The 22,021-nt window shown below is 39.6% G+C and overlaps 1 protein-coding gene across 1 annotated transcript in view; it reads left to right on the plus strand.

Moving 5' to 3' along the window:
* The first annotated feature begins 1,353 nt into the window (after positions 1-1,353).
* Positions 1,354-22,021, plus strand: part of SH3GL3 (SH3 domain containing GRB2 like 3, endophilin A3) — a 57,009-nt gene continuing 36,341 nt past the window's right edge. The window contains exon 1 of the mRNA XM_059823714.1: positions 1,354-1,377. The gene's annotated coding sequence lies outside the window, so the exon portion shown is untranslated. The remainder of the gene's footprint in view (positions 1,378-22,021) is intronic.

Below are 22,021 nucleotides of genomic sequence, written 5' to 3' on the forward strand. Positions count from 1 at the left end.
CTCTCCGGTACAGAGTCCTTTGTCAAATAATAGCCAGCAGGAGTTCCTTAAGTCGTGAATATGTCTGTCTTCACACTTTGTTTCGCAGTGGTATATAATTGTTTCTAACAGGTGGGACAGGGATTCCCTTCTCCCAATTTATAACATGAAAATTACTCTGAAATTTCTTTATTTTTTGCCATTTTCCTCTTTGCTATTATAAAGAAGTAACTATAACACATTCTGGAAATGCCTTTCTCTCCCAACCCAATAAAAATGCAGTAAGCATGACAGTGAGTAACACTGAGAGCCTTGCTGGAGCCAGCAAAGGTTATCTCTAAACTGGTTCCCAGGTCCATGCATAAGTTTCATCTGAATCGTAACTCCTAAGCGATCTTACGGCCAGGATCGAGCAGCCTATCGCAGAGCGTATCTTCCCCAGAATCCAAGTGTAGTCTGGAAGTACTTTACCAGTGTAGGCATAACCCCATCTCGTTATATCCACACGTTGCTGATAATGCAGTCATATTTAAGCATACCATGAATCCATCCTGTACCAACCAAGCTAACAACTAAACCACTCTTTCAGCCTCCATCTTTCCAGTACATCTGCTCCTCCAAGAGGGAGGCGGTCGGTGAGAGACTCTGCCTTTCTGAACCTTGAGTGGCATAAATGCAGCTATGGAGTCAAACTGCAACATGGATTTTGTTCTGATGTACAGCACCAACCAGTCTTGTCCTGGACCACTGCAAGAGCTTTCGTGTGTTAAAAGCTACAATTTAATTGTGATGTATAATAAAAGACCCGAGGTGAATGAGCCCAACTAGAGATGCTACATGGAAACACAAGAAATGAGACCTATGAAGAGAAAACTGGAGCCTTCTTAGAAATTAGTCAGATGAGATCAGAGAGCTAACAGATAGGCCTTTTGGTGCTTAAGCAAGAATCTCGTAATAGGAAGGATGCCCTTGCTGCAGCAGTGGTGCCACCTGCACGCAGGGACCCTCCCGCTGGGCGCGGCGCCCCCCCGCAGGCCGCCCGCCTTCCCCTGCTCCGCTGTCGCCATGCAACATCGCAGCGTGGGCGTCTTCGAGCGCTCTCATTTGCATAGCCCCCGCCAGTGGCCAATGGGCAGGCGACGATGGTTCTGTCATTTGCATGGGCCTCGGCGGCGGCCAATGAGATGGCCGCCGCCGAGCCCGCTTGGAGGGCGATGTTTCCATCTGCGCGGGGCGCCGGGGCTGTAGGTGCGGGTGACACAGCGAGAGGCCGGGCCGGCCGCGGGAGCCGCGGGGACCTGCCGGCCGCTCGGCCTGGGCAGCGCCGCCGCCTCGGGGAGCCGCGGGGGAAAGATGTCGGTGGCGGGGCTCAAGAAGCAGTTTCACAAAGCCAGCCAGGTAAGGGGAGCAGTTCCCGGGGCCGGAGCGGTGGCAGAGCCCCCCAGGGAGCTTTGCTGTTGATGGGTGGTTCGCCCTGCGCCCGCTCCCGGCCGCCCGCCGCACGGCGCAGCGGGTTCCTCGACCTTCTCCTTCTAGGTGGCGGCACCGCTCTCCGGCACCTCGGGGAGCGTTTCCTTCGGCTTTACCGCTGGGTCCTCCCTTTTATTATTGCTTCTTAGCTTCTTGTGTTGATCCTTGCAAGAAGGGGTTGCCTGTTTCCTTCTTTTGCTTGGGGCTTCGGCTCTTTCTTTTAGTTATTTATATTTGTTGTTTAACGCTGGGCTTGTGTTTGTACTCTGAGGCCTCGGTTGAAGATAGAGGCGGTAGGGTGCTAGCTTTCCCCTGAAGAGTTCATTGTGCTGTTCTTCCACAAACTACTGGTTTGTTGTCCTACCTGACATACTACGTATTTGTCCTGTAGAGGGTATCATATGTTTCTAGAGTTTTCCCTCCTTTTCTAGATGCTGTACTCTGATCTTTTCGTGGGTGAACCTTCATCTTCTCCTAAAGCCTTCCTCTCCTGTTCTTTTTCCTTTTGTGATGTGCTTCTCTTTAACACTCTTGCTGGCTTGTCTTCAGAGAGGAAAGCCCTCTCTCTGTGTTAAGCGGGTGGAATGGTTGCACTACATAGCATGACAGTGCCGACCCAAAGCCCTGCATTGGTGCAGTAGCTTCAGAAAGTGGCAGCAGTGGGATTTGTCTCACCGCAGGTGTTTGGAAGCCTCAGCTGCTCCGCTTGCTTATTCCAAGCCTGAGAGATCTGTCTTTCTGTTGGCGCTCACTAATGATAATACTGAAATCAGCGTCTCTAACCTATTCAGTCAGATTGGACAACTGCTCTTGTCTTGGTGAGAGTGAAGGAAAAAAAAAGGTTCCTTTAGTGCTTAGCTGTCATCTTTCTAGGTCCCGTCTCAGATATTTGGATTGTCAGCAGCCCAAATGCAGAATGTGCACTTTGTTTGGACGTAGAGATGCTAAATATTTGTAACTAATGTTTATTTTCAGTCGTGTTCTTCTTTTCATGTTATGTACTGATCCTGAAAAACGTCATGAATCTGTATCTTTTAGTTAACTTTCATAGTTTCTTTGAGAAAATGTTGGACTCCCAGGGTAAACAAATCCAAGGACAATTTATAAAAGGTTTTGGATTGTTCTGCACCTAACTTATGCTGGTGAGTGATGCAGCCTTTGCTGTAGTGAGTTTGTAACTCAAGAAGCAGAAGGTATTTAACTGAGGAAGTTAGAGAGGTAACCACAAGTGCTGTCTTGTCTAGCAGCTGATAACAGTGCAAGTTGCTTAATCCTGCCTAGATGTCAGGTAAATATAAAAAAAGAGGGAGGAGATCTGATAAAAGTAGTAGTAATGGCAAAAGGGAACAATAGAATATACTGAAGTTGACTGTACATTTATTGAATGTATGACTTCCAATATTCATTACAGTAAGGAACTGCAATGCATAACTCAGATAATATTACTCTTCTCAGGGTGGGTCAAAGGTAAAATTTCCACTTATTTTCAAATGCAGGACTGAGCAAGGAATTTAAAGTAAGTTGATTGAAAAAGTCTCTCTTCAGGGAAAGAAATACTGTTTAGTAAGAAATTAACGTGCAGGAAAAAGATACTGGAATTGAATTTTTTTTTGGTGCTTGAGGAAACACAAGACACTTCTTACGAGCTCATTCTGGAAGAATTCAGATAAGATGTTGGGCAAAGTAGTAGTGGGGAAAATAACAGAAGGAATAGCACATATATATATTTGATCAAAACATCCAGGTCTAAATAACTGATCTGTTTATCTCTGACACACAGAGACACAGTCATGCGGATAGGTATAAAGGTAGAAACTAAGCAGTTGTTGAAACTAACAAAGTGGAACATCGAAAACGGAAATATTGGCACTCCATCTTTTACCTGAATTCTTTTACAAAATGCTAAAACAAGCAAATGCAGACAATGAAGGAGGTATTTCTCAACAGAACATTTGTTAAATCTCTGCTGTAGGATCACTTAAGGAGACATACACCTTTGTGTATTGAATGGATGAAGGATGCCAAGGGTAACTGTTAACAGCAGAGACAGGCATTGCTTGGGGAAAGAATGAAATTAATTCCTTTAGTGTTCCCAAAGGAGAATGGGGGCAGATGACAAAAACTGGCAAATTTCCCAGAGGACATTGAGGAATACTGAAGGGAATGACACTTGTGCCAGGACATGTGATTAAGCAATAAGAATAATATTTGAAGGCTGACAGAACCTAAAGACAGAAAATCTGAAGGATGAGGCAAATGGGTTAAGACAGTCTGTATTTAACAATTCATTCAGAAATGTGAACGATTATCAAAGAAGTGACAAGATCCGTATATTTTCAAAAGATACTATTTCCATGCTAAACCAGACTTCTCTTCACCTGAAATAAACCACAGTTCTAACTGAAATACAGACTAATATAGATCTATAGAGAGTATACAGAATTATAGAATAACTCCATTTATTTTATTTTACTTAATCTTTCTAACTGAACCACTTAACCGTTGCAGAACTGGTTTTTGCAAAACAAATGCATTTCAGTTTTGTTTTTGTAAAAAGTCTGTTTCTTCTATGTGTCCTCATGTACAGCTTTTGTGTTAACTAGCGATGATCACATTTGTGTGTAGGCTTAAATTCTAAGTTTAGAGAGTCCAGGAAAAAAGCAAGCAATACTTATGATTTTATACAGGCAGTTGAGGTTTCTGGGATGTTTGTCTGATGCATGTTGGCTTGGTTTATCTAAAGTTACAGTTAATTAAATAAGTGTTTGCTTTGTAAAAGGTCATCAGCTAACTTTGCGTGGTTTCTAAAGACCTCACCAAAATCAGGCGTGACACACTATTGCAGACCCAGTTGGTGTAGCAAAAAGTCACCATAACTCTGTTTGTAATCCATTAATTCACAGTAAGTGTTCTTGATGGTTTTCTCCTAGAATTTTTTACCCAATTATTTTTTTTTCCACTGAAAATAACATGTGTGTATAGGTTTTCACCTAAGTATCTGGTAGTGAGATTCAGAAGACAACTCTTGAGTTATGAGCATCTGTTGGAATTACTACAGTAAATTCTGCACCCCAGAGTGAGTGGCATTTTAACTATTTTTCTCTATATTCCAGTATATAAAGCTGCAATTCTACTCCGTTGTCTGTACCCTAATAATTGCTTCTTCTGGCATCACAGAACTGGTAGACCCAAAGCTTATATATAAACCCAAAGCTATATATCTGTTATGTAATAGATAATAGCTTTCAGGTACACTAGAGTTTTCTTTACTATGCTTATTTAGGTTATAAGTTTAAATTGAAACACTCAAGTGGACTGGAATGAGGATTGCTTCCATTCTGTCCATTTAATATCAGCAATGATCCCTTGAGTATAACTCATTTGACTAATGAAATACCAAGCAGAACCCGTGTGGCATCTTACTACCTCTCACTGGCTGGTAAGTGAGGGCAGACGGTTTCTCAGATGATTAACTCATGTGCAAGTCTCATAGAATTCAGCTTTCTTTCCTGTTTTTTAATGTATTTTAAAATAGAATTTTTTTAATTAACCTTCAGGGAGTTCTGTTCGTGATGAAAATTTGTCTCCTGTCACTTTCAGCCTCTGACATATCTTATCTGTTTTCCTGTTTTCAGTTTGAACCCTTTTGATGTAGGTGGGTGTATCTTTGCCGACTGTTTTTGTAGGCCTTGTTCTCGTGGTGGTTGTGCATGTGGGATAACCCAGATGGTGGGAAGGCTGCATCTTCTGATGCATACTGGGAGTATTTTTAGAGTGATGTTTCTGTTTAGAAAAGCAGTAAGCGTAGTGAGTGAATAAGAAAGCCTTAATAGGCAGCAGATGCTATTATAATTTCGGCTGTGCTCTAAAACTGCATCCAGGCTAGTATCTCGGCATAAAGATACGTGATTTTTTCAAAGTAGTTGGAGGCTAGTGAGCTGAGAACCTCCTTCTCTTAGGGTGTTTTGAAAGCTCAGCAATGATACTGGCATAGGAAATCTGCTGTTGACCTTGAATTCACATGTTTTGTGTCTTTTTTTTTATTTATTTTAAATTATTTGTAACTAAAGTCTGTGTATACCAGCAGTCTCGTTATCAACAGCTTATTCATAGTTTATTTCTTAGGCTTAGCTTCTCAGCGATAGTAGAAATGAATATGTTTTTGAGGAAACACGTGACTGCCAATTACTGTGACTATCTTATTTGTAATGTAGGCATCAACAGTTATTGTTAGTCTATGCAGACTGTTTTCTTAAACCTTCTCCTATCATCAGTGAAGAAAGAGAGGCTCCAAGAGAGTGCGAATCAGGAGCTGGTTCTATTGTTTATAGATAAAGCCTCAGTGTGAGCAGACTTTCTAACCAAAACAACCAAAATGTGTTACAACTTTTTTACCTTCTGAAACTGATTTAACTTAGTGTAATGAAGTATATGTCTGTGCTCTTGTCTCATACATATCCTGAATGGCATTTGTCTTTTCAAGTACTGCATCTTTTTTAGCAGTGTTTTTAAAGGCCTTTTTCTATTTTAAAATTTGGCTATCACCAACAGTTGCAGGGATGCACTTCTCCTCTCCAAGATTGCTGCTTTTACTCCATTGATTTATCTGGCATTTTGATCCAATCTGTTGAAGACCAGATCAGAATCAAGACCTTCTTGTTCCCCAGACAGAATTAAGTCTTGTGACTGGGTTTTGTTGTGGCTTTTTTTTTTTTGTTGGCCTGACTATTTTTCTTTTCTGTTATGTTATAGATGAATTATACTACCCTAGACATAATATCTAAGCCTTTTTTAAAGTCCATGTTGACATTGGGTTAATGCACAAAAACTTTATCTATACAAGTGCTTGCTAGCAAAGGAGGTACTTTGGTAAACTGAGGAAGAGACAAACTTTATACAAAGAGAACTTGAAGTTGCCAGTGAGACATGAAAACAAACTTTTTATTGACTACATGTAGGTATATTTCTTTCCTAGGACTGTACGCTGTTATCATACAGTCTGTTAAAGATACTGTCCTTTCACATCCAACCTGAATTAGGCATGATGAATCCAAGACCTTAGTAGAGAGTGAGCTTCTATCCTGTTCCTAGTTTTTATTAGATAATTGGATGTACTCTTTTGTAAATCTTACAGAATTGTGGGGGTAGGGCAGTGGTGAAAAGGACATTAGAATTTAGTTTATTGTCTGAGGTGTTTTGAAATTGACAATTGTACTTGTTACATATGTTTCAGAAAGGAGAGTCAACGCTCAGCCACTGGTAAGGACATTCCTCTATCCTCTCTGTATACGTAGATATCTAATTAGACAGTATAATTTGTTTTTACCTGTGTGATGGCTGGAGACTGTTATGCAATCCAGTAATTATAAAACCATAATGTAGATGATACACTGTTCATCTTAAATTCCTAAGATGATGCGAGGGGAGGCTGAGGGTTTGTGTAAATCTTTGAAGACTTGTTAGTTCATGGAGTATTTGTTGGGGTTTTTTTGTTGTTTGTTTTTTGTTTCTTTTTTGGTGGAAAACTTAGTGCTTGCATAAGGAGAAGTCCTTGCTTTGCACTTTCTTTCCAAGCAAAAGTATTAATAAAAGGGAGGGAAACATGGTCCTGTGGCAAAGATCAGCATGGATTTCGTGGGGTGGCAGAGTGCAGTAAGGGAACAGTAATCTGCACTTCACCTCTTTTCCTTTGGTGTTAGTAAGGCTAACTCACTTTTGAGTTACATGGCTGACTTGGTTGTGCAGCCCACCCTCCTTATGCTGAAGCTTGCTTCCTGGGACCACAGTACTAGGCTAATAGGTAGGAAATAGGAAGACAGTTCTTTGTGGCATGAAGGTGATTTTCAATATTAAAAAATATATCTGATTGAGTTGGGAGGAGGGGGAAACTAGCTCTCAAGATTTAGGTTTACAGTTATATTTACAACTGTATTTATCACTTGTTAAGTAGCCTGCTAGTAAGGCATAACTGTAGGAAAAACAAACCTTGAGTGCTTCAGTCAGCAAACGAATTAACAGAAGATAGCAATCGTACGCCTCTGCAACCTTTAACAATGCTGCTCTCAAAGCTTGCAATAGATGGATCGTAACGCTGTAAATTGGGAATCTCGCAGAGATACAGCTATGATTTGGAAGGAGGTTAGTTATATTTTACCCATAAAATATTTACATGTAAAAATCTGAATGGCATTGCAGTAGGAAATAGTATAGCATAATGGAATGGAAGCTGAACGTTCTCCTTGAATGCATCTCCTTTTATAGATTCTTGGCTTTGCTGAAGAGTTTTGCACAGGCATCCTGAAAGTTCGAGTGAGAGCTGGCGCTCCATCCTTAACTCATGCTGTTGCCTGAGTCATTGTGGCACATGCTGGGTAATATATTGCAGTGCAGTGCAGTCTCTTGAGAATCCTGCAATGCTGAAAAACAAATAGACAAGTGAAGCACAGCAACAGCATTGCATTAAGATTTTCTTTAGCATCATTTGCTAAGTGTAACTTGAAGTTGCTTAAATATCTTGAACAGACACATTTCTACCAAGAAGTTGCATTCCTACACAGAATTTGGGACAGACTTTATAACATACATATCGGAGGACAAATTCTACTTGGTTATACTGATAGAAATCTGGGATGACTCAGTGAAGGGTCTCTTACATAGGAATGTGCAGTGTAACTGTATAACTGAGAGCAGAATCTGGCCTATAAAATCTCAGTCCAAGTGCTTGCTTCCTATTAAGATAAGAAAGTTGTATATATTCAGTGGCACCATATAGCTGCAGTTCCAGAACAAACTATTGCTGAAGAATGGAAGTGTTTTTTTATATAATGTTTTGTCTGTTGCGCCATCCAAACACCAACACTTTCTGTAAGCTCACATGTAATTCAAGTTACAAAATACGTCCCATTCTTCATACCTTGTGTAAGAACCCTGTAAAACCCAAACGTTGTCTTATAATGACGTTGTTAAGATCAAACTGCTTCTATTTATGTTAATGCCACTTTCACCCCAGCATACTGCTATAGTCTAATTCTATACTGTGCTCTGTTCTCATTGTTAGTCTCTTTCCTGTTCATGGAAAGGAAGCCACTGCTGGAGTTTTATGACTAGTTGAGAGTTGAAGATAGTGGTTTTAACAATGGTTTTAACAAATCCAGTTAGAAAAGGGCTCATCAAATGTTAGATCACACCTTGAATTCTATTTTGTAGAGCCCTAATGTCCTATCACTGTGTACCTGTTTCTATTATTAATGTTATTAAGTTATATGCATTGATGGGAGAATATACCAGTTAATTTCCTGCAACATCTCAAGTATCAGCAGCTGTGTATATGAAACACAAAAATAACTTGGCCTTACATGCTTTTTATTCAAAGGACAATGCCAAGCCTCTGATGAGTATTAATTCTGTACTACCCTAATTAAATTACATTTTTGATACTGTACCTGTGTTTAATGAACTGCAACGACTGCAGTGAAATTAGCCTGGCTAGGAGCTGAGCATGATTATAAGAATCTAGGACTTAAAGGAAATCAAGGGGTTCTAAAATTCCATTTTCTATGATTGGCAGTTTTTCTGTTCTTGTGCAGTCAGGTTACAGATCTAAGGTGAAAAAGTGGGGAAAATATTTAAATTTTTTTTTTTTTTACCAAGCAAAAAGAAATAAAATATACAAAACAAGTATAAATGCTTCTAGGTAGTAACAGCCCCTCTATTCCCTTGTGAGTGCTTTGCAAGTGCAGGTGAGTCTCGCTGTTCCCATTCTTTTTTTTACAGATGCAAATAAATAAGGTACTTGAAGGTGACATGACTTCAAGTTTAAGGAGCTGGTCAGTGGCAGAACCAAAAGTAGATCATGTGTTTCCAGGCTATAGATGCAATGTCCAGTCATTAGAAATTCTGCTTTCAAACTCTAGGGTTTGAAGAGGTGTGTAGAAGAACCATGTCACATTCAGTGTGGTGTTTGCTTTTTTTTTTTAATTCTCTTTTATTTTGCATAAGATGTATGGATGAATACAAAATATAGAAATGAGTTTGGATTAAAGCTTCCATATAAATGTGGTGTAATTCTACTGACTCAATGTTCAGCAGGGCTGAACATGGTTTTTTTACTTAACTTTACTGTTTTTAATACCTCCCTGGAACTGGCAAGCAATGTTTTAGAAACTAGGATTTTCAGGTAATGATATCTCCCCTGCAGAGAATAAGTGGGGGAAAAAAAATTTACTTAGTGCCATAAATAAGATGTGGGATTGGAGGTCAGAAAGTCATTGTTTTGATTCAAAATTGTGAATTTCCCTTTCACAGTCCTGTTGAGAGAGCTAGAAAGTGAAATCTGGTGCCTGTGCTGTCTGCACAGTGAGAGAATGCCACAATCATGGGAACGCTTTCTCTTTCCTGCAGAGAATGTAGCACCTGTCAGCTTGGCTTCTGGGTCACAGTAGGTATGTGCATGGTGGGAGGGGAAGAAACCCCATTAAAGTAAATTATTAGTCAAAGACTATAACTTTTCATCAATTCAGAACCAGCAGTTCCAGTCTACTGTCTGGCAGTTCCTTCCAAAGAAAATAAAAAGATTTTTAAAGACCTCGGGATGGACTCTGCTTTTGGTATAAGCTGCTTGGATGTCTGCCTGGAAGCACTGGAACACAGCAACTGTTACTTACCTTTAAGATTAACTGTTTATCATTTTACAGTTTTAGCATCTGAATACTCCCTACATTTTTTTCCCCCTGTAAATTGTAGTAAAAACGTAAAATTACTTTGTTGGTGTTGGAGGTGAGGATTTTTTGTTTGTATTTTGTTTGCTTTTGTGGGGAGGGAGAGCAAAACTTCTTCACTTCCTGGTCTGTCCTGCAGCTCTCCACATGCTCAAAGACCGCTGACATTGTTCCTCAATGGAACTTTCCCTTCCTTGTATTGTTTAACATAAGTTTGTGCTGGTCTCTGTCACAATATTTTAATTTAACGGGAAGGAAAACTTCTGTGGTGAACAGTAGGAAAGAGAGGCACACAAACACAGGTGAATGGTAAGCCTAGGCGGGAAGGGAGTTACTTGCAGAAATACCCTCATATTTGCAGGAATATGTTGCAAAAGAGACTCCAAGTTAAATATGTCTTCAGTGGATACTTTTGTCAGTAGTTAAGCTCTATAGGTTTTTCTCAAAGTGTACTTCTGGTTACTGCTTTCATTTATTCCGAGTGGGCCAGGTACAGCAGCACTACTCGCAAAGGTGCTGACGGCAATGATAAACCCAAAAGTTGCTCAACTGCCAGACTTGTAAATGGTTGATGCCAGCGCATGGCGGATGGTTGTCCCTGTGGGTACGTGTAGTACCAATAGATAAGACGGAGGAGGTATGCATCCTTTGTACATCTGTAAGAAGCAAGATGAAACTCAGTTTGGCCACTAGTGATTGGGCTTCTGTGCCTGATTCCTCAAGAAATGAGGTGTGCAGTTTGCAATCCTATTCTGTGACACATATTAGGGAGAATGTTTAATTGTGTGGGGAAGACTATCAGAAAATGATGATAAATTGGCTTTGGCTACCTGAATGAATATACCATGAAGAAAGTTGGCTCTTACTTTTAACTGATTTGTGTGACCTTTGTTTTTTGTTCCAGTCTCTGGCCCTTTGTTTTCTCTGTTCCATTTGCGATTACACGCATAATTTCTTTTTAGAAGTTAGGTGTCCCAACTTCATACTGCCATTTAATATGCTCTCTTGGAGAGATTCCTTTGTTTACCTTCCATTATGTAAAACTATTTTCATTATGCAAGAACTCAGACTATGTTTTCTACTGATTGTGTATTTCTGTGCTTCCCTCATACACTTAGATTATAGCCTTTTATATCAACAAAATGCATCTTTCATGGTTCCTACAAAGTACATACCTATTTTCCCCTTTTTTTTTTTTCTACACATTAGTAGATTATCTTGGGTGTTTAGTCATTGAGATATTTTATGTGGTCATAAGCTATTAAGATTTTCTCCATTTAGATATTCCTGGTTTATGATGATGCACTTTCTTTGAGATAAACAATAAAAAATTATATTCTAAATCTGTCTAGGTGGTGGGGAAAAAAACCCAAGCAGTTCCCATTTGAGGTCTTATGATTACTGTGATTTGTCAAAAATATATTTGGGACATGAGAAAGTTTTTGACTAAAGGCTTAGTTCAGTCCTCCCACTGAAATCAGTTGAAGGAGACAGTGAACGCTGGAATTTGAGGTGAGCAGACAACCATATACGAGAAATATTTTCTGCTTTTTGCTTTCTCAACTCTCATCAGGTTGCTTTGGTGGAGTCACTGAGCCCCCAAAATAATCTGTAAAACAAGGATGTAAATAAGGTAACACGAATAGCAAACAGAAGCATCCACAATTACAGATTTGGCCCAACCTAAATGTCTGTGTTAGTGTAAGGGGATCTAATTTCCCAAAGACATTGTAATTTTGTTTATTAGCGTGATGATGAAATCTATGATCTGTGTTCAAAAGTCTGGATCCCATAGATTTATCTACTATAGGGTCATTAAATTACCCACCAAATTGTCTAATACAGAATCATGAAATTGCAGCGGTGTCCATCTGGCCTAAGAGCTGTGGTCTGTGCAGGTCAAACAAAGCAGGTGTTTGCAATGATCTATTGCCATTTGTGGTTAAAGGTCATTAGGCTTCAGCAGGTTTTTTGGAAGTGACTTGTTTCTGGTAGAATAGTATTTTTCTTGTTTCCAGCTTCTTTCCAAAGGTGGAACAAAGGACTTTTTTCAAGGTGGTTTTGGTTTTACACAAAATCTGTTCAACAATTTGAAGTATGTCTATATTTTTGTAGTTAACATATTACCTGAAATGCACTGAAATTTAAAAATCCCTAAAGCTCATAAGTGTGAACTGTCTTACCTCTCTGTGCCTCTGAAAGTTCCAGGTCCCAGTTTTACTGTGGGTAAACGGAAATTGGTGATAGCACTTCCATTATTATGTATAAATATAGTGTATATATAACCTGTATTTCCTCCCCCACCATCTTTAAGCCTTTGGACAGAAAAACTCCTCACAAATAGCCTCTGCCCAAAATATATTTGCAAGATGTTCTTAGAAGGCAGAAAATCTGACCTTCAGTTTCCAGACTTACATGTCTGAGCAAACATTGCTTGTAGAAGAACTGAAAATTCACTGTGTGGCATCACACTTGCCCTGAGCAGTGCTGCCCTGGGTCACAGACTCTGTCAGAGGTCTAGGCCGAATTACATGGTTTCTTTATGAGATACATTCATTGCTCCTTATATTGCTTTTTTGACATTACCTTTGTGGAAACAGTCTTTAAAACTTTTTCATTAGTTACTGTCGCACTTCTGAGTTCTAGTCAGATTAGTGTGGGATTGCAGAAATTAAGCCTTTCTGTGTGGGATTGCAGAAATTAAGCCTTTCTGTGTGGGATTGCACCCTGCTGCAGAGAAGAAAGAACAGGTTCAGACCGCAAAGTCTTGTGCTATTGATAGCTTGTGTAACAGATTTGTGACTTTGCACTTAGCACGTCTTTGTCTATCAGCACATTTGGGAAGCAGCCAGAAGACTAGTACAGCTCACTCTATCTATCTGATGAACAAAAGTTCATTTATACAAGGGAAAAGATGCACATAAATATAGCTGCTCTTGCATAGTAGTAGTAGTGCTTCTGGGAATTGCCTTTTTTTTTTAATTATATCAAAATTACATTTGTTAAGAAAATGAGGAAATTATTTTGTGGGGAAAAAAAAAGAAAAAGGTGAAACTTTATGAACTTGTCTTGCCAAGTGCTGTCAATTTCTATGATATTTTATTCAAAATTACACAAAACTGGAAGAATTACAGTTTTTGAAAAGCCTAGTTTCAGGTGGAAGAAGTTTGTTTATGAAGAATGTATGTATTCTTTTGGAACATTACTTACTTTATGATCCAAAATAGTAACTGCTTGCCTTGTTAATTACTTTTCATAGTGTATCATCTAGGTTATTCCTTCAGCAGATGTTCAGTTGTTGCCAATGTATGTGAGACTGAGTAAATTTTATGTTTTGTTCATCACTTGGAACATGTAAAATACACCAAATGGACTATCTTTGCATCAGCACTTTGGCATATATGAAACATTGACACTAATTCTAGTAATGCATGTTATTATTCTAGCAGGTGACTGAAATAAATACATGGTATGGCAAGAAGTACTGTTCTAGGTTGGTGCAAAAGAAAACTTTTTTTTTTTGTCAATTTACCAGTTATTTTCTAAGTTTAAGTGACTTAAATATACAGAAATTGGCAAGTCTTGGTATGCCACTTGTAATTACTACTCAGAAAATACTGCTGTGCAAAAAGCCTGTCTGTAATTCTTTTCCTCTTCTAGTATTCCTGGAAGCTTACATCTTTCTGTGTGTTTAAATTCATGCAGTTACAAAGATGCATTCAGTGCATTCACAAGGATTACTCAAAATAGTGTTGAAATCTTATGAAAAATACTCAATTGCTCTATTTCCATAGTCCAAAAAGTAACTGTAAAATGAATTAGGTACTGCAGACATTGTTGGAACTCCTGTCAATCAGGGCTTTAATTTATGCACATCATTCTACGTGGCACATCTTAGAGGGGTTGAAAAATAGTAAATCTTGCTTTTCTTTGTACTTACTTTTCCAAGCAGCGATTTCAAATTTTGGAAAACTCTGATTCTGTACACTATGCAATTTAGAGTTGTATTATTAATAATGAAGAGTACATTTCTATGTGTGTGTTCTTAAATCTTGATCAAATGTATATGATAATTAAAGGACCACATCTACTGCTTTGTTTGGTATGAAGAATGCAAGAATTGTGACATTTTCATTGCAAGTCAGTTTGTTAGCGATTGAGACTTGCCCTTCAGTGATCTGTTCAGCTGTGGTTAAAGGTTCCTGTTTCGTGGGACTTGGAGTGTTTTGCCACTGATGTATGTACTGCCTTTTCTGTAGGAATTTCTTGCTGTGAAGCCATGTGCCAGTACAGAGAAGGACAGTGCCTTTTGACCTCATTTGCACTGGTGCTTCAGAGCTTGTTGGGGACTTCTGCAGAGGTCTGTGGTGTTCTGTGTGTAAATTATGCTTGGAAAATTTTTCCAGTTTTCTCTGTCACTTGTTTAAAGATGGAATTTGATAAGGTTTCATAACAATGAAATACAGACAATTCTGTGTGCATGCTGAGGGAAGTTATTTTCTGTCCCCATGGATGAAGTCAATGATGCATTTCTGCAGTGCTGCTGTTACCACTAGAAAGAGTTGTGCCTCATGGAGATTCAGGACCGTGTATGTCTTGTAAGTGTGGCTAGGAAGCCCTATTATCCCCAACTGCATCTTAGTTTGCGGTATTGCATGTAACAATGTGTTGCCGCCTAAAACCACTAGTATGTTTTGAAATAAGGCAAAAATGTACAGTGACTTCCTCTCCGGACTAGTCACAGTGAACACAGTGATGAAAAAAATATTTTTTTATTTTCTTCACTTTTCACTGTGATACTTGGAGATTTTCTGTTAAGTGAATGAAAGGAGCATGGATTATTAAAAACATCCAGATACACAAGAGTGTTCGAGACTTGTTCCATTTAGGTTTTACAACTCATGATGAGCACAGGTTGCATTAGCAAAGAGAGGAAGATATCTTAAGTCCTTTTGTTTTTCCCATGAGTATTGTTGCTAAGGGCCTCATGTGAATCCCAGTGCAGCCAGCAGTGCTGCAGAGCTGCTGGGAGCATATTGTTGAGTTTTTCAAAATATTTGAGTAATGAGACTGTAACACGATTAAAAACTCAGTTGCCTTTGTAATGGACCCAGGAACAAGGAAGCGCATTACTTCAGTGTTCTAATGCTGAACATTAACTTAAAGGCTTGTGAAAACTGTAAACTAAAATGGCTTAAAAAAAAAAGAAACAAACAAATGAAACATCTCCAGCAGAGGAAACAAAAACATCTTGCTGATTCAAAGGGTAAGCATGCAATCCATGTACAGCAGGAACAGGTGGATTGCCTTGTGTAGCAAGTAACAGGAACTGACTGTGTAGCAGAAGAATGGAGGTGTTTCACAGTGTGCTAAAAGCAGTGGAAACGCAGGTCTGACTGCTCAAAAAAGTAGGAGTGATGCCACTTCGATCAAAGTAATGTGTAGTAAAAATTAAGGGTAAGAGAAGGAGTTGTTAATCCATTTTATAGTGGCTTAATAAAATCCACAAGGCTAGTGTAAGTGCTAAAAAAGTGTAAGCAGTAGTTTAATAACATTGAAGGACAAATCTCTAACTTGATTATGTGGGAATGGAATTCCTTAAGAATTACTGCCTGATGGGAAGTAGTTTCTGAAAGAGCAATAAATGGAGATTATTTGTCACTTTTTATGCGTACGAGGTAGACTTGCTGATAAACATTATGCTGAAGCGGTGATGAGCAATAGTGTGCTAATGTGGGGAGAAGTTAATTCTAAACCAAATCAGCCAAAAATTACGATTTTGACCATCAGTGTATCTGTCTATATACAAATTCTGTTGACAGTCTTGTTGTTCTGCTTCCTCTGTACAGCTCACTTGGGGCTCTGTAGTAGATGATCTTGACCACATTTTTTACTGATAACGGATTCATTAAAACTGTCACTTTAAACTATGGCACTGCCAAGGAAGTTTTTACTTTAGATAAATACATAGTTGTATAGTAACTTCTAAAACCTAAAAATGGTACCCCTAACTATTCGCAGCACATCTTTTAGTGTTTGCAGCTCTTGAACTTAGACAAATTTAAGAATATTTAACCCAAATACATAAGCTTTGAGCTTAAAGCTGTAAATCATTATTAAAATTGCCCACATCTTGTCTACATTATTTCCTCTGTGGTTGGTCTGTATTGGTGCTTAAAATTATTTGTCAGGTAATTTCTAAGACTCAGATTTACTGCTTGTGCTGTTGAATGTATGATAAGATAGGTTTGACTTTAGTGAAGATGATCTAAGTGTATTCTAACTTTATAGAAATGAGAATTAGGTAGCCCAAAAACTGAGTAAAAACCCCTGACTTTTTCCTAGCCCTTACTTTGACAGGGCTCTCTGACATCAGTTATGAATAAGTGGTATTTTTAGTCTTGCATGTGGGCATTAAAGATGTGCTTAAGGCATACAGTCAGGAAGAGGTGGTAGGTGTTTGGTGTCCTGATAAGGAGGCCCAATGTACTCAGCCTTAAAATAAATAAATAAATTGAACTACCATTTTAGACCACAGCTGTTTTTTATTTAAATGGGTTTTCAATAAAGTCATCTAATAAGTAAAAATCTCTGGTCATGGAAAATTCAGGAGGGCAACTGAATATTCATGAACTATGCAGTGCAGTTAAGTGTTTTCAAGAAGAAAAATTTAAATGTTTTAAGAATTTCAGTTGCCTATTCTGCACATGCAAGCTATGATTTATGTGTTGACTGATCTCTCTTATTTGAAGAACTAAGATTTAATTTTTGTTTCAAATGATGTAAAAGAAATAACAACACTAGCATGTGTTACTTTAACAGGAAAATGCTGCAACTGGGTATTCCGTAACAACTCTTACCAAGTCAGACTTCATATTGGACCCAGCTACAGGGTAATACACTGGGCTTTGGTTCCATGAAGTTTTGAAGTATTTGCTCAGCTTTACATCCATGGATAGCTCTGGGACTGTTCATGTGCTGAAAGCCAGCTAGACACCCTCCCGAGTTCAGGCCTGTGCTATAATCAGTGACATACTTAATGTTAGCTTTTGCAAGAGCCAGTGCGAGCAATCTTGCCTGAATAAGCTAGGGTAGTTTAACCTGGGAAAAGAGTGAAGGATCCATTTTCTGGGTTTAATTCCAGGGCATTGTGCTGGAACTGGTCAGATAATGTTCTGGGACCGTGAAGTGCAATAGATTCCTCTTAGAAGCTATGTATCAGAGTAGTTCACTCTTCCAGAGCTAAGATTGACAATATCCCAACATTTTCTAGAATAAGGCAAAGCATAGATTTTTACTAGACTGAGTGACAATTGCTAGATGTCATGTGAAGAGGACAGAAATGAAGCGGTGTTAAATGGGCAAGGTAATGTAAAGCTTACTTAGTTTAGGACGGAGAGGTTATTAAAGAAATCGGACTACCTCAGTGGATGGTTAGCCTGGTTTTTGTACACATACCTTTCCACTGCATATGCAAGTACTATGTTTATGGAATTGGCTTTAACATCTGGGTGCCATCAGACTGAAGATGCAGTTGCATGGCAACTTGCATCGCCCTAAATCTAGGCCGTCGTAGCCTCTCTCCACCCCCAGAGTAAGGTCTTGCCCACTTCCTTGAGTCAGCTCTGAGTGCTTGTGTGATCACACACTAAGCTGACAGAAGCAGCTTATCTATCTGAAAACTAACCCAGCTCAAATGTGTAATTAGCTCTCAGGTAGATTAACTCACTGAAGCAGCTCACAGCGTAGTTGCACGAGAGCTAGTACCAGTGCAAGGGAAGTGGTGGGAATGTCTCGACAGAGATGGAAAGGATTTAGAGAAGGCTAAGCAGCCATGGAAAAATACCTTAATGAATATGAGAATGTTTTGTTCACGCTCAGAGTAAAATAAACCATGTTTTGTAACAAGAGGTTTGTATCTCATTGATGTTCTGAATGATTAGCCAACAAGAGATCTCTGCTACCAGCTCTCCCTGGGTTTAGTGGTGACTATCATGATTATGATAATAATCATATGAGGGCAAACAAAGGAGACAAAAAGATCTCTCCATATTCCAGCAAGCCTGTAGTCCATACAGGGCAAATGAGTGGTTTAAGTAAAATGGTGGTCAACCTGAATGTAGGTAAAGGGAATGTTCCTGGTGAAAGCAGCACCTCAAGCCATATAACCTGCAAATCCTTTGAGTGATAGGGCTTACACAATAAGATCTGAGAGTCTTCAGTCCGACTTCAGTGGAAAACCGAGAATGCTGCTGAAGGAGTGGGGGGGAAACATATTTTTTTTTTTGAGTGAAGGAAAGAAGGCCCTTAATTCAACTGTGAGGAGTATCAGAGAAAGGAAGTTCTGCTCAATTAGAGTAAGGACTAGTGTGACGAATGATGTAGAACAGAGATACAAGTTAGGGTGAAGTTGTAAAAGGGTGTTAGACGTAGCAAGAGGCAAACTAACCAGTAAAAAATAAATGTGTAACTTTTTGTGTTCTCTCAATACTCTTTGGGCAAAACAGAATCTCATAAGGGACCACTTTGACAATTACTTGTTAGCATCTGTAAAAGCAATCTTTAAATTCAGTCATTAGAGGTGTCCAATGTAGAAACATCCTAAATCACACAGGAGTTGGAGTAAGTAAGAAAAAAATATGAAAGGTCCTCATATTACTTGGAAAGGAAGTATATAAAGGGGGTTATTTAAATCTCTAATTTTAAGGGGTTTATTTTATAGCATGATCACCCTTTCTCATCTTCACAGTGAGCATATATGAATATGTCAAAAGGAAGCCACACTTTCCTTACAAGCACAGAGAACAATTTTAGAAAGAGGCATTGTTTTAAGGCCAAATTGGGATTGTATTGCTGCCAAGTGAATTTTTGCACCAGGAGCTTGTGGAGGGAGGTAGAAGTGTTAATGTGATAACAGCCAGTGGAACTCACTCTGCGTATAACTTGACATTCACAGCTCTAGCTCCTTTCCATGCGGAGTAAAGGGGATGAAATATTGCCCAGTTGTTGCACCTCAAACAAGACGCCTAAACAGAGGCAGGAAATGCTTCTGGCAGGTTACGTATCCAGCAGTGAGTCTTGCTGCTTGTCCTTTTGTTACCGTGCAGAAGGACTGCCTCTGTGATGCACCCACTACCACCACTTGTCTCTGCAGTGCTTATGCACATGCTGTCTCAGTGTATTCTGGCTGGATAAGCAAGTGCCAAACAGATCATAGTTTGGAATAAAAATCCCCAAGTTTTACTTTTCAAAGAAATTCCAAATTTTTTCTGTAACAAAAGTTTGGAACTGAGCGAGGAGTCGGTGAAATTGGAAAAGTGAGGAAGGATATTAACTGAAGATTTTTTTTATGGGCATTTGATGGCTTTATACTTCTGTTTTTAGGATATGCTCACTTCCACAAGCAGCAAGATTTTAAACAGATTAGGGAGCAGTAGATTTGCAGAATGAAATACTGAAGTAAAAGAGTGATTCTGTCTGTGTGGAGCTTTATGGTTTCATGTATGTCATCATTTTTGGCTACGTGAAAGCTCAGATCAATGAATTTGATTGAATTTTTGTCAGAGACTTCAGTGTAATCAGGTTTTCTCATTAAAAATACTTGTATCTTCTCTTCTGAAAAGTGGACTGTCTTGAGTCTTGCACTATTACATAGCCTTTTAAGTAGGCTTGCAGAGCAAATAATGTGTCTGCATCTAAACATTTAGATAGGTTAGCTTATTTTATTACATTTGAATTCTTAGGAGATGTTTTCCTTTTGAGATGTGTACAATAATGATTACTTTCAATTTACCAATTCATAAATGCATGTGTAGGCATCAGTGTTGAGTTCTTTGGGAAACAGTGGAGGTTTGTCAGGAAAGTGTTCAAGGTTTTGCAATACAAAGTAGTTTTTGTTGTGCGATGCATGTGCTAAAGAATAGCTTTAAGCAGACAAGTTTGACTAAAATGCTCAGTAATACTGTGATGTGTCACTGCCTGGTGCGAAATGAGTCACTGTCTATAGAAATGCAAAATCGCATTATAGAGTCCAGAGTCTTGTACTTTATTCATATATGGACAAGAATGTCCTTTGTGATACTGTTTTTCTTCAATATCTGTATGCATTTAATTTAAGCTCATAGTCACCGTGCTGAGTATTGGTGTATACACCATCACATGCTAATGATCTGTTTGATTTGTATCATTGGCCTCTGTTTTCTATGAATTCAGTATCTTACTGTCCTTTTTCATTGCTCTTTTAGATGTGATTGAACATGAGGTATGGTTGTCAAACTGGAATGGCTCTTTTGTAATATGTAGAAATACTGGCTTCAGGGCTGTATTTATTTGGGTTTGTCCAGAATGATTGTTCATGTTCTGTCTGAACAGATGCAGTGAGTAGGAAAGGTCATCTAGTGCTACTTGGAAGGACCAGAGGGATCTGGACAGGCTGGATGGATGGGCCCAGGCCAATTGTATGATGTTCAACAAGGCCAAGTGCCGGGTCCTGCACTTTGGCCACAACAACCCCATGCAATGCTGGAGGCCTGGGGACGAGTGGCTGGAAAGCTCCCCAGCAGAAAAGGACCTGGGGGTGTTGGTCGCCAGCCGGCTGAATATGAGCCAGCAGTGTGCCCAGGTGGCCAAGAAGGCCAACGGCATCCTGGCCTGTATCAGAAACAGTGTGGCCAGCAGGAGCAGGGAGGTGATCGTGCCCCTGTACTCAGCGCTGGTGAGGCCGCTCCTCGAATCCTGTGTTCAGTTTTGGGCCCCTCACTACAAGAAGGACATGGAGGTGCTGGAGTGTGTCCAGAGAAGGGCGATGAAGCTGGTGAGGGGTCTGGAGCACAAGTCTTATGAGGAGCGGCTGAGGGAACTGGGATTGTTCAGTCTGGAGAAGAGGAGGCTGAGGGGAGACCTTATCATTCTCTACAACCACCTAAAAGGAGGTTGTAGAGAGGTGGGTGTCAATTTCTTCTCCCAAGTAACAAGCGATAGGACAAGAGGGCATTCCCTCAAGTTGTGCCAGGGGAGGTTTAGACTGGATATTAGGAAAAATTTCTTTACTGAGAGAGTGGTGAGACACTGGAACAGGCTGCCCAGGGAGGTGGTTGAGTCACCATCACTGGAGGTGTTCAAGGAACATGTGGAGGAGGCATTGTGGGACATGGTTTAATGGGCATGGTGGTGTTAGTTGATGGTTGGACTTGATGATCTTACAGGTCTTTTCCAACCTTAGTGATTCTGTGCTTTGATTCTGTGACCATAGCTAGGCCCAAAGGGCAGTCTGAAACCTTTCTGTGAAGAGGTCTGGATCAAGTTTGGAGGAAGCTTGAGTGATATAGTTAAGTAGCTCTGTGATTTATACAATGGCATGGAGGTGAAGGCTTTGTTTAGGAATAGGATTTTGCTTTGTGGAAGGGGGCTGGATTTTGCCACAAGTAAGTTGGATTTATTGGCAATGAGGAGGAGGAAGCATGCAGAAATCTTGGAAAAACTATGAGTTTGCAATGGGATGGACTCAGTTTCTGGAATATAGTTCTCAGTGTTTTTTGCTGCCTCCAAGGTTCAGTAGCTGCCAAGGACATCAAGAATAAAAGCACTGTGGTTTAGAAATTCCTATGTGAAATCTGCATTGCTTGCTTTTTCATCCCACTGGCGTGGTCAAACAGTTTAAGTGAAAACTGAAGTGTTAGTGGGGTGCACTGAGAAAGCCTATCTAGAAAGGATGGAAAGTCTAATATGGATTTCAAGTTTAAGTCATTTGAGATGGTAGATCACCATGTCCAAAGGAAAGACTTCAAATCACAATGTATCTCAGAATTGCAGCACTAGAAGCACTGGCTATGCCCAAGTTCAGCTGGTATAAGAGC

The sequence above is a fragment of the Gavia stellata genome, chromosome 13, assembly GCF_030936135.1.
Source record: "Gavia stellata isolate bGavSte3 chromosome 13, bGavSte3.hap2, whole genome shotgun sequence".
In the NCBI taxonomy this organism is placed as follows: domain Eukaryota; kingdom Metazoa; phylum Chordata; class Aves; order Gaviiformes; family Gaviidae; genus Gavia; species Gavia stellata.